We start from the raw sequence: 13,245 nt of genomic DNA, 5'->3' as shown, positions 1-13,245 counted from the left end.
ACTGGTTAGGCACATCAGGGGCTCCCCAAATGCAACATGGCGTCCCCTAATTATTCAAGCAAATTTTACATTCAAAAAGTCAAATGGCGCTCCTTCCCTTCCGAACCCTGCTGTGCGCCCAAACATTGTTTTTTCCCCACATATGGGGTATCTGCGTGCCCCGGGGAAATTGCACAACAAATTTTGGGGTCCATTTTTTCCTGTTACCCCTGCAAAAATAAAAAAAAATTGGGTCCAAAGTAACATTTTTGTGAAAAAAGTTAAATATTAATTTTTTTCTTCCACATTCCAAAAATTCCTGTGAAGCACCTGAAGGGTTAATAAAGTTCTTGAATGTGCTTTTGAGCACCTTGAGGGGTGCAGTTTTTAGAATGGTGTCACTTTTGGGTATTTTCCCTCATAAAGACCCCTCAAAGTGACTTTAAATATGATGTGGAAAAATGAGAAATCGCTGGTCAACTTTTAACCCTTATAGCTCCCCAATAAAAAAAAAAATTTGGTTCCAAAATTGTGCTGATGTAAAGTAGACATGTGGGAAATGTTATTTATTAACTATTTTGTGTGACATATCTCTCTGATTTAAGGGCATAAAAATTCAAATTTTGAAAATTGCAAAATTTTCAAAATTTTTGCCAAATTTCCGTTTTTTTCACAAATAAACGCAAGTGATATCGAAGAAATTTCACCACAATCATGACGTACAATATGTCACGAAAAAACAATCTCAGAATCAGGGGGATGCGTTAATTAATTACCTCATGAAGTGACAGTGGTCAGAATTGTAAAACTTGGCCTGGTCATTAACGTGCAAACCACCTTGGGTTGTAAAGGGGTTAAAACCTTACCATTTGTCAACTGATGTAAATGTGGGTAAGAGCTGGACATTAAATTCATGTAGTTCCTCATGGCTGCATGTCCACTAGCCGGGTCTCAGTCTTTTTCAGCCCTTATCCACATGCATGTCACTTTACAAATGGTAAGGTTTTAATATTAGAGGTTAGGACTGTCCCGATTAGGGACACTGTGAAGTGGTGGGATGGCTTTTGCATTTTTTTGACCAAATTATATTAACTAAGTACCCTATATTATTTTCAGGCACTAACTGTTTATTTATTTACTGCAGGTTATTTGCCTATTATGTTTCTGTCTTTGTCTTTTTCTGCTTGTCCAGCTCAAGGAAAAGGGAGGCCACACCTTTATATGCACATTGTGCAAACAAACTGAAACAAAATAAAGAAATTAACTGGGATATAAGTTAGTGCGCATGCAGCATGTAAGTGTATGTTCACACTGGCCACCAAACAAAAAAAAACAAAGATAGAAACATAATAAGCAAATACCCTGCAGTAACTAAACACCAATAGTGCATGAAAATAATATAGGGTGCTTAGTTAACATAATTTTTACCAAAAAAACGCAAAAGCCATCCCACCACTTCACGGTGACCCTAATCGGATGGTCCCTAACCTCTAATATTAAAACCTTACCGTTTGTCAAGTGACATGCATGTGAACACCAACTTATAACCCAGTTCATTTCTTTAGGATTTTTTTTTTCATTTTGTTTTCATATCAGTAATGATATGGAGGGTAAGATTTCAACTGCAGGCGATTAATCGTGAAATTTTACCTGTAAAGTGAATCGCTATGAAAAGGAGTATGGAGAGCCGCAGCCTTCAGCCCAGACGCGCACGTTTCACCCTGCTTCTTCTGGAGGAGTGACTAATAATGTAACCAACCTAGATTAATCATTTGTGGCACAGTGCACTTTCATTTTCTTTACACCAGATCATCTTATGATATATATATCTTCAGCCATTTATATCTGTTAGCTTTTTTATTCTCATTTCTGACTGTGTAATTTATTTTGCCTGATCACTAGTATTCTACAATAGCTTGATCCTTTCATTCAATCTAGCATATTTCTCTCATTTTAATTGCTTTTTTAAATGTTATACTACTGTAATAAAAATAAAACATTTTTTTTAAATGAAATCTTGCACTTGATGTCTCAGTTGAATTTCAATATTGTTAAGAAGTAGTGATGAGCAAGCACTAAAATGCTCGGGTACTCGTTGCTCGGGTCGAGCACATTGGAATACTCGGGTGGTCGACCCGAGCTACGAGCCCAATGTAAGTCTATGGGAAACTCGAGCATTTTCCAGGTGGCTCCCCCTGGCGGTTTGCAGAGGGCCTGAAAATTGCCCAAATCAATGGGAGCAGTGCTCAAATGACATGGGAACAGCATGGGGAAGACCCCTGGAAGCATCTCTGACTCCCAGGTCACTGCGGTCAACAACGTTGTCGTATTACGCTACTTTTACGGATTCACAATAAAACATACAAAAACGAAACCAAAATGGATTTTCCTGAGAAATATGTTAAAGAACATCCTCTCCAGGGTAATGACTTGTATATAAGGCAAAATAAATAACCAAAAACAAAAATACTCCTGCACACCTTGGGCTATGTTCACAGGTAGCATCTTTGATGCGTTTTTGCACTTTTGCATTGCTTTCAACCAAGACCAATGTATTCACCAGAAAATGTCATTTTAACATTTTACAACCTTATCTGGCCATGTGGTGTGTGACACATCATCAGACACATGCATACAGTGCTGAAAAGACATGGGAACGGCATGGGGAAGACCTCTGGTAGCATCTCTGACTCCCAGGTCACTGCCTAAAAGTGTGCCCATCATAAGTGATCCTTGACGCATGCGAAGATGCCTCCCGCCATGCACCTGTCATTGCAGACTTGCAACAATCACCATCTACATCCTTGTCCCAGTGCAGCGTTCAGTTGTCCCTACCCCATTCCCTGGAATGCAAGCGCAAGTATGCAGCCAGCCACCCACCAACCCACAGGATGCAATACTATACTGCCAAATTTTTTACGGCTGCTTGCACTTGAAATGTGGCCTTTTAGGCTCATGGAGGCGGAAGCTGTCCACAATCTTATGGTGGCGGCGACTGGGTATCCATATTTGGTCCCCAGCCGCCACTATTTGTCCCGGTGTCGTCTCTGCCTTCCACAAGCACGGGTCCCACAACATTACCCGTGCCCTCCCCAGTGCACTTACTGGGAAGGACGGCCTCCTAACCACAAACACGTGGATAGGTGAATGTGGCCAGGGACGGTACAAAGCCAGTCCACAGCTTTTTTTGCTGAGTTGTATTTCACCACAGCCATATTCTTTAGCTTGGTGAAAGGACTTGGGAAACCACATCTACCCAGGTGTCATTTCTCCCAGGTAGTTCTCTAAAGCTGCTTTCACTTGAAATGTGGCCTCTTAGGCTCGTGGAGGCGGAAGCTTTTCATAACCTCATGCCAGCGGTGGCCGAGTGTCCATACTCGGTCCCCAGCCGCCACTGTTTCTCCCGGTATCGTCTCCACCTTCCACAAGCATGGGTCCCACAACATTACCCGTGCCCTCCCCAGTGCACTTACTTGGAAGGACCGCCTAACCACAAACACGTGGACAGGTGAATGTCGCCAGGGACGGTACGGAGCCAGTCGACATCTTTTTTTGTATTTCACCATAGCCATATTCTTTAGCTTGGTGAAAGGACTTTGGAAACCATATCTACCCAGCTGTCATTTCTCCCAGGAAGTCCTATAAAGCTGCTTTCACTTGAAATGTGGCCTTTTAAGCTCGTGGAGGCGGAAGCTTTTCATAACCTCATGCCGGCGGCGGCCGGGTGTCCATGCTCGGTCCCCAGCCGCCAATGTTTCTCCCGGTATCGTCTCCGCCTTCCACAAGCACGGGTCCCACAACATTACCCGTGCCCTCCCCAGTGCACTTACTGGGAAGGACCGCCTAACCACAAACACGTGGACAGGTGAATGTGGCCAGGGACGGTACGGAGCCAGTCCACAGCTTTTTTTGCTGAGTTGTATTTCACCACAGCCATATTGTTTAGCTTGGTGAAAGGACTGGCATAGAGGGAAACCGTATCTACTCTGGGTGTCATTTCTCCCAGGAAGTCCTCTAAAGCAGCTTGTTGCAGAAGCAATGGCAGCCTGTCCAACATCAACTCACACTTCTCGGTGGTGCTTTGACACACAAACATTTTTCTTTGCGCATTTCATTTTATGACTACAGAGTTGAAAATGGCCTGATCTGCAATCCGGTTTGAGAAATTACATGCATAAGCACGTCCGATCCACATTAAAAAAACAGCCATAGAGTGTCCGGGAACCTTCCCCCACACTTTTCTTAGCCAGGGCTGCTTCTCGGCAGGGTTGGACGGACCCAACAGAAAACCGGAGACTCCTCTGGTGGGCCATGGCTTCTCCTTCAGGAGAGTTCATAGTGCCGAGGTGAGGCCATGATGATAATAGAGGCCACCATCTGCTTAGTTTTCTGTTATTTGGAATGCAAGCGCAAGTATGCAGCCAGCCACCCACCGACAGGCTGCAATACTAAACTGCCAGATTTCTGGGCAGCTGCTTGCAATTGAAATGTGGCCTTTTAGGCTTGTGGAGGCGGAAGCTTTTCACAACCTCATGCCTCGTGTCCATACTCGGTCCCCAGCCGTCACTATTTCTCCCGGTGTTGTCTCCGCCTTCTACAAGTGCGGGTCCCTGAACATTACCGCTGGTACTTTTCTGTGGGAATTTGCTTGCCTCCTACCAGTCTGGAATATTTCCAGTAAACTATGGTACGACGCCATGGTATTAGCTCTGCCCCCACATTAGTTTCTCACAAAGGAGCTGAAGATAGAGTGGCAGTAGGTGCAAGTTTCTCCAGCCTGTTAGATATTAGAGGGTGAACGGCAGCACATTGGATCAGTGGTTAGCACTGAAGCCTTGCAGCGCTGGGATCCTGGGTTCAAATCCCAGCAAGGGCAACATCTGCAAGGACTTTGTATGTTCTACCCATGTTTGCGTGGGTTTCCACCTCAGTAAAAAAGCAGCCATAGAGTGTCCAGGAACCTTCCCACACACTTTTCTTAGCCAGGACTGCTTCTCGGCAGGGTTGGACGGTCCCACCAGAGAATCCCCTGGTGTGCACTGGCTTCTACCTCAGGAGAGTTCATGATAGCGCTAACTTTGCAGCTGCTATGGGGCTCTTGAGCGAGGGAGAAAGGTGAGCCCTCAGAATTAAATCCTCTAGTGGGCACAATGTTTTTCAATCTGGAACAGCTTCTTAGTGTGAGTTGTATTTCACCACAGCCATATTCTTTAGCTCGGTGAAAGGACTGGCATAGAAGGAAACTGTATCTACTCTGGCTGTCATTTCTCCGTCACCAGGTTCCGTCCATTGTCACACATGACCATACATGGCTGTATGTTCAGCGGTGAGAGCGACAGATCAAGCTGCTGTGTTACAGCTTTCAACAACTCTGCAGCGCTGGGCGGTTTGGCACCTAAGCTTTAAGCATGTTATCTTCAGCACAGCCTGTTGCCGTTTGGCCAAGGCAGTGCTTCAGTGCTTTCAGCTTGTGACTGATGTGGTCATTTCAGAGATGGAGGAGGCGGTGCAGGAGATGAACAATGTGATTACATTGAGGTTACATTGGCGACTCTGTTTTTATACTAAAGAAAGATCCTACTGTTTTTTTTTTTACGTTATTTTTTAAGGCAAATGCATTTACCGGGAAATGTCATTTTAACATTTTACAACCTTATCTAGCAATGTGGTGTGTGACACATCATCAGACACATCCTGTTTCATTGATGATGGAGGGACTCTGAAAGACACATAGAGCAGGGCCACAGTAACGAGTACGACTTTTTCCCATTAGAAAGGAGAGAGTCTGCTATACAGTTGTAGGGTATGCACTGAGTCTAACGGCTGACCAAATTTAGAAAAAACCCCACTAAGAATTTAAAGACACATAGAGCAGGGCCACAGTAACAAGTACGACATGTTCCCATTAGAAAGGAGAGGGTCTGCTATACAGTTATAGGGTATGCAGTGAGTCCAACGGCTGACCAAATTTAGGAAAAACCCCACTAACAATTTAAAGAGACATAGAGCAGGGCCACAGTAACAAGTACGACATGTTCCCATTAGAAAGGAGAGGGTCTGCTATACAGTTATAGGGTATGCAGTGAGTCCAACGGCTGACCAAATTTAGGAAAAACCCCACTAACAATTTAAAGAGACACAGAGCAAGGCCACAGTAACAACAAATTCCCATTAGAAATTAGAGAGTCTCCCATAGTGTTGGCCTATGCAGTGAATGCAAGGGCTGCCAAAAAATTTGGAGGCACTTCAATGCCCTTTGGAAGAGACATGGAGGTCAGACGGCATCCTCAAAACAATGTTCCCATTATTAGGAAGTGGGTCTCCCACAGTGTTGGCCTATGCAGTGAATGCAAGGGTTGGCAAAAATTTGGCGGCACTCCAATGCTCCATGGAAGAGACGTAGAGGAGAGCCTCATAAAAAAAAGTTTCCATTAGAAAGGAGAAGGCCTCCTATATGTGTAATGCCCATGCACTAAGTGTATGGGCTGACAAACATTTACCCCTGGGGGGTATACATGAACATACTGTATAATTTTTTTTTTTTTTACGGTCATCATAAACACCCTTTAAAAAAATTATGTGGGTGTTGCATCACGGACCACGGTCACAATGATGATATGGTGGTGGAGGATGAGGAGAAGGAGGAGGACAAGAGCAAATAGCCAAAATCAGGAAGCGTATACTCATGTCTGGGTGTGAAAAGGTGCATGGGAATACACCTCCCAAGAAAAGACACTGGATTTTCAGTTTATGTTACGCTGCTATCATTCGGTGGTGTTGAGAAGTCTGGCCCAATCCAGCCCTTGTTCATTTTTATAAAAGTCAGCCTGTCAGCATTTTCAGTTGACAGGCGGATGCACTTATCAGTTATAATTCCACCAGCGGCAGGGCAGGCCAGGACCTCGAAAGCATAGAGAGCCAGTTCATTCCACATATACAGCTAGGACACCCAATAATTATAAGGCACAGCGGAATCACGGAGGACGTTGGTACGGTCAGCAAGGTACTCCCTCAGCATCTTCCCAAACTTTGCACTCCTTGTGAGAGTACCCCATACCTCAGGGCCTGTGTGATGGGAGGGGCTGAGAAAACTCTCCCAGAACTTTGACAGTGTTCCCCTGCCTCTGCTGGATTGAAGTTGTGTCTCTCTTACTTGTACTCCTTGGTTGCCCAACAAAGTGAGCCCTGTGTCGCCAGCATTTTCAGATGGGAATTTTTTTAATAGTTCCGTAACAAGGGCCTTGTGGTACAGCCCCATTTTTGTAGACCGGTCCGCCTCAGGAATAAGAGATATAAAGTTCTTCTTATAGCGTGGGTCTAGAAGTGTCACCAACCAGTAATGACTATCACCCAAAATTTTGAGAACGCAAGGGTCAAGAGAAAGGCAGCGTAACATAAACTCAGCCATGCGTGCCAGACTACTGACAGGCAAGACTTCCGTGTCCTCACCAAGAGGATGACTGACCATGCTCTCCTCCTCCTCCACTCTGTCCTCTGGCCATCCACACTGAACAGACGGTATGACAGCTGTGCAGGTAGTACAGTCTATAGCGCATGAAACTAGCTCCTGTCCTTCCTCCTCCTCCTCTTCCTCATTGTCACCCAATCCACGTTGGGATGAGATGAGGCTCGGCTGTGTGTAATCACCCTGTATGGTTCCTTGCTCCATCTCATCGTGCTCCGCCTGCAATGCATCCTCTTTGATTGTGAGTAGAGAGTGTTTCAGAAGACAGAAGTGGGATGGTGACGCTAATTATGGTGTCATCGCTGCTCACCATGTTGGTGGAGTCTTCAAAGTTTTGGAGAATGGTACATATGTCTGACATCCATGTCCACTCCTGAGGTCTTATGTATGGAGTCTGAACTGAATACCGACGTCCTTGTTGATGCTGGTAATCAACAACTGCCCTCTTCTGCTCACAAATCCTTCCCAACATCAGCAGTGTAGCGTTCCAATGCATGGGGGCATCACACACCAGTCTGTGAGCCGGAAGCTGCAAACCCTGTTGAAACACGGCGGTGAGCGGAAGCTGTAGATGACTTTCTAAAATGGGCACACAGGCGGCGTACTTTAACAAGCAGATCCGGCAGCTCTAGGTAGGATTTGAGAAACCGCTGAACCACGAGGTTAAGCACATGGGCCAGGCATGGTACGTGTGTGAGCTTGCCTCGCCTCAGAGCCGCCACCAGGTTCCAGCCATTGTCACACACGACCATGCCTGGCTACAGGTTCAGCGGTGTGAGCCAGAGATCTTCCTGCTCCTTCAGAGCTGTCCACAACTCTTCAGCATTGTGCGGTTTGCCACCTAAGCATATTAGCTTCAGCACAGCCTGTTGCCGCTTGGCCGAGGCAGTGCTGCAGTGCTTCCAGCTTGTGACTGATGTGGTCATTTCGGAGATGGAGGCTGAAGAGGAGGAGGCTGAGGAGGATGAGGTGCAGGAGCTGTAGACCGTGCGGGGAACCCTGATTGACCTAGGGCCAGCAATCCTTGGCGTCAGGAGGACGTGTTCCGTTCCAAGGTCCGATTGGGTCCCCGCTTCCACTATGTTAACCCATTGTGCCGTCAGCGAGATGTACCGTCCTTGCCCACAAGCACTTATCCATGTGTCCGTGGTTAGGTGGACTTTCCCGGTAACTGCGTTGTTGAGGGCACGGCTAATGTTTTGTGACACGTGCTTGTGTAATGCGGGGACGGCACACCGGGAGAAATAGTGGCGGCTGGGGACCGAGTACCGAGGGACGGCAACCGCCATCAGTTTGCGGAATGCTTCTGTCTCCACGAGCCTAAAAGGCAACATTTCGAGCGCAAGCAGTCGTGAAATGTGAGAATTTAGTAGTGTGGCCTGTGGGGCGTTGGCTGCATATTTGCGCTTGCGTTCCAAAGACTGGGGTATGGACAACTGAACGCTGCGCTGGGACAAGGACATGGACGTGCTTCCTGATGCTGCAACTTGAGAGTGTGCAATGACAGGTGCAGGTTTTGAGGCGTCTTCGCATGCACCATGGGCAGGGGATTGGCTTGCATGCACAACAGCGGAAGAAGTAATGGTGCCACCTGCAGACACTGTTCCTGGACCCTGGGGTTCGGCCCACAAAGTCGGGTGCTTTGCTGTCATGTGCCTGATCATGCTGGTGGTGGTCAGGCTGGTCGTTTTGCCACCCCTCCTGATGCTGGCCTGGCAGGTGGTGCAAATGGCCTTTTTGGGGTTATCGGCAGAGTCTTTAAAAAACAACCAGACCCAGGAAGACCTAACAGTTGTACTGGCAACTTCCTTCGTGTTGGTGTTACGGGGAATGGTTGCCTGCCTTCTGTCTGCGGCCACCACACTGCTTCTTCCTGCCTGTTGAGGTGCTCTGCCTCCCTCCCCCTGTGTGCTGCTGTCCTCGCTCTGCATGTCCTCCTGCCAGGTTGGGTCAGTTACTATATCATCCACCACCTCATCTTCCACTTTCACACCATGGTCCTCCTCCTGACTTTCTGGCAATTGTGTCTCATCATCGTCCACCGCTTGTGACACTTTCCCGTCGCCTTCGTGTGACCGTGGCTGCTCAAATATTTGGGCATCGCTACACGCCATTTCCTCTTACCCCACTTCAAGTGGACCGGGCAAGAGGCCCGAATCTATTAATGGAAAAGTAAACAGTTCTTCAGAGTGTCCAAGTGTGGGATCAGTTGTCTCTGGGAACTCGGCATAGTGGGAGGAAGGAGGATCAGGGTGTGGAATATGCGGTCCAGACTCACGGCTACTGAGACTTGACCGTGTGGAAGACAGGGTGGCGGTGGTGGCTAAGTGACTGGAAGCATTATCCGTTATCCAACCAACAACCTTTTGACACTGACCTGGGTTCAATAGTGGTGTGCTGCGGTCCCCTAGGAATTGGGACAGGAAGGTCGGGCGAGAAGATGTGGGTGTTTGTTGTGGCACAATTTCAGCTTGCCCACGGCCTTGTCCTTGGCCTCTGTATGCACCATCACCATCACGTCCTGTTCCCCGTCCCTGCCAAGTGCCTTGCCCATTTTAAATGGAGGACAGTATCTTCCACGCTCACTACAAATGACTGAGTTTGGGGCGAACTTATATGTGATCCTTGTGACGGAGAAAAAAGAGTTTTAAATACCTGGACTGTAGGTAACTAGTTTGAACAGCAAACTGCTGTGAATTGTTTCACTGACACACTGAAAGAAATTTTTAATGGAGGCCAGAAATGGCAATATTTTCTGACAACGTATATGTGATCCGTGTGACGGAGAAAACAGAGTTTTAAATACCTGGCCTGTAGGTAAGTAGTTTGAACAGCAAACCGGTGTCAAAAACTTCCCTGACACATTGAAAAAAATTGGAATGGAGGCCAAAAATGGCAGTATTTTCTGAAAAAGTATATGTGATCTGTGTGATGGAGAAAACACAGTTTTAGATAGCTGGATTTCTAGCGCTGTAATATGGAAAGGACCTGGCTATATTCTGCAGTGCCAACAAGCAAATGGCGCAGAAAAACTGTGTTCTCTGGATTGCTTTTTAAGCAAATAATGAGGATTAAGATCCAAAAGAAGTATTCCTGACCCCTGAGATCTGGGCCTTTGTATAGAAATATCTAACAGTAGCAGAAGGTAGAATTGGAATGGAGCCTCTTGTGCTATATGCACTGCAGTCTGCTATATACCCTGCCTGCCTGCCTATATACACTGCCTGCCTGATATCTTTGCAGATGTATTAGTTAGTCCTCAAAAGGACTGTTTTTTGAGATGGATATGTGTAATGTACGGTTTTTCTCCCTACACTACCTAATACACAAGCAAATCTCTCCCTGACGCAGCAGCACCTCTCCCTACTCTGCCTGATTTCGGAGTGACTATGATGAGCATGGCGGCGCCAGGTCTGATATAGACCTGATGACGCTGTGCGGCCATCCAATCACTGTAATGCCACAACCACCATGGCTGCGTCATTACAATGAGTTGCAGGCAATCCCTGCATGGTGATTGGCGCTCTAAAGAGTGCCAAACATGCAGGGAGGGGACCTGAGCTCCAGCCGAGCAACCCCGGAAATACTCGGCGAGCGCCGAGCATCTCGAGCAGTGAGATGCTCGGGCGAGCACCAAGCAGTAGCGAGCATGCTCGCTCATCACTATTAAGCAGTATCGCCCATTGTTTTAGGGCTATATAATAATAAGGACTCTCCTTTATTATAAACCTTTATATTTATGGTAAAGTTAATTTGTCCAATTACTTTTGAGTCCATGAAATCAGGAGACTTTGTAGAAAAATGGTTGCAATTCCTAAATGTATCACAGGATATTTTAATTCAACCTTTTTAATTAAATCTGAAAGTCTACACTTCAATTGTATCTCAGTTGTTTCATTTTAAATACAAAATAGTGACAAGCTGAGCCCAAATCACCAAGATTCGGTCACTGTCCAAATATTTCTGGACCAAAGGGCAAATTGGTGACAAATAGGCACTGATTAAAAAAAACAATGTGTAATAATAACTAGTAAAATTTACAGAGAATTTAAGCATTCACCTGTACTTTTGCATAAATGGTTCCAGCATGTACAGAAAGTGTCTACATTTATTGTGTTTTCTAGAAGGATTAGTTAAGTGACAACCACTTTGTATGTTGTTTAAAACTTTGTTTGCCACTTACAATTGCAAAGAAAGAAAGCGTGAAAGCAAACTCTGCAAGCATAAATTTACACATTGTCAAAATCAAATTAACTAAATCTAATCCTTCAACCTCTAATACAAATAAGGGACACAAGAAATAGTGAAATGCAACAGGAGGTTGAAGTTGGTTGACATAACAGGAACAGGCTCAGAGCAGATTCTTTGTAATGATATGTAAATGTCTCACCGCATAGTACATGCAATTAAACTGTATTAAAATAAGAAAATGAATAGAAAAAAATACTTGTTGCATCCAACTTTTGAAGATGTTAGTGAGTTATTTGGAATTGTTTGAAATCATTGTCTTAGTGAGGACATATATAAACATATTGGTCATAGGACAATATAGACGTTTATAAGCAGTAGTATTATCATAGAATCATAGAATGGTAGAGTTGGAAGAGACCTCCTGGGTCATCTGGTCCAACCCCCTGCTCAAAGCAGGATTCACTAAATCATCTCAGACAGATGTCTGTCCAGCCTCTGTTTGAAGACGTCCATTGAAGGGGAACTCACCACCTCTGGTGGCCGCCTGTTCCACTCATTGATCACCCTAACTGTCAAAAAGTTTTTTCTAATATCTAATCTGTGTCTCCTCCCATTCAGTTTCATCCCATTGCTTCTAGTCTTTCCTTATGCAAATGAGAATAAAGATGATCCTTCTACAATGTGACAGCCCTTGACATATTTGTAGACAGCTATTAAGTCTCCTCTCAGTCTTCTTTTTTGCAAGCTAAACATTCCCAAATCCTGCAACCGTTCCTCATAGGACATGGTTTGCAGACCAGTCACCATTCTGGTCGCTCTTCTCTGAACTTGCTCCAGTTTGTCTATGTCTTTTTTAAAATGTGGTGCCCAAAACTGGACACAGTATTCCAGATGAGGTCTGACCAAAGAGGAGTAAAGTACGATAATGACTTCACATGATCTAGACTGTATACTTCTGTTAATACATCCCAGAATTGTACTTGCCTTTTTTGCTGCTGCATCACACTGTTGACTCATGTTCAGTCTATGATCTATTAGTATACCTAAGTCTTTTTCACATGTACTGTTGCTTAGCTCTATTCCTCCCATTCTGTATATGCTTTTTTCATTTTTATAGCCCAGATGTAGTACTTTGCATTTTTCCCTGTTAAAAACCATTCTGTTAGTTGCTGCCCACTGCTCCAGTTTATTTAGGTCTTTTTGAATCCTCTCTCTTCTCTAGTGTTAGCTATCCCTCCTAGCTTTGTGTCATCAGGAAATGTAATCAGTTTACCCTCAATTCATTCATCTAAATCATTGATAAAGATGTTGAACAATACAGGTCCCAGGACAGAGCCCTGTGGTACCTCACTTGAGACATTCATCCAACTGGATGTGAAGCCATTTACGACCACTCTTTGAGTCCGATCACTAAACTAGTTATGAATCCACCTAACAGTTGCCTTGTCCATTCCATACTTGGTCATTTATTCAATAAGGATAGTGTGAGATACTTTGTCAAATGCTTTGCTTAAGTCAAGATATACTATATCTACAGCATTTCCCTGATCCACCCAATCAGTGATTCTGTTATAGAAGGAAATTAAGTTAGTCTGACATGACTTGTTAGT

The 13,245-nt window shown here is 45.1% G+C and overlaps 1 protein-coding gene across 1 annotated transcript in view; it reads left to right on the top strand.

Moving 5' to 3' along the window:
• Positions 1-13,245, top strand: part of NODAL (nodal growth differentiation factor) — a 45,544-nt gene that overhangs the window by 23,475 nt on the left and 8,824 nt on the right. The window lies entirely within an intron of this gene.

Source organism: Phyllobates terribilis, unplaced genomic scaffold (genome assembly GCF_046119375.1).
Source record: "Phyllobates terribilis strain yellow unplaced genomic scaffold, ASM4611937v1 Scaffold_5__5_contigs__length_657084704, whole genome shotgun sequence".
Classification (NCBI taxonomy): domain Eukaryota; kingdom Metazoa; phylum Chordata; class Amphibia; order Anura; family Dendrobatidae; genus Phyllobates; species Phyllobates terribilis.
This window is presented reverse-complemented; position numbering and strand designations above follow the sequence as displayed.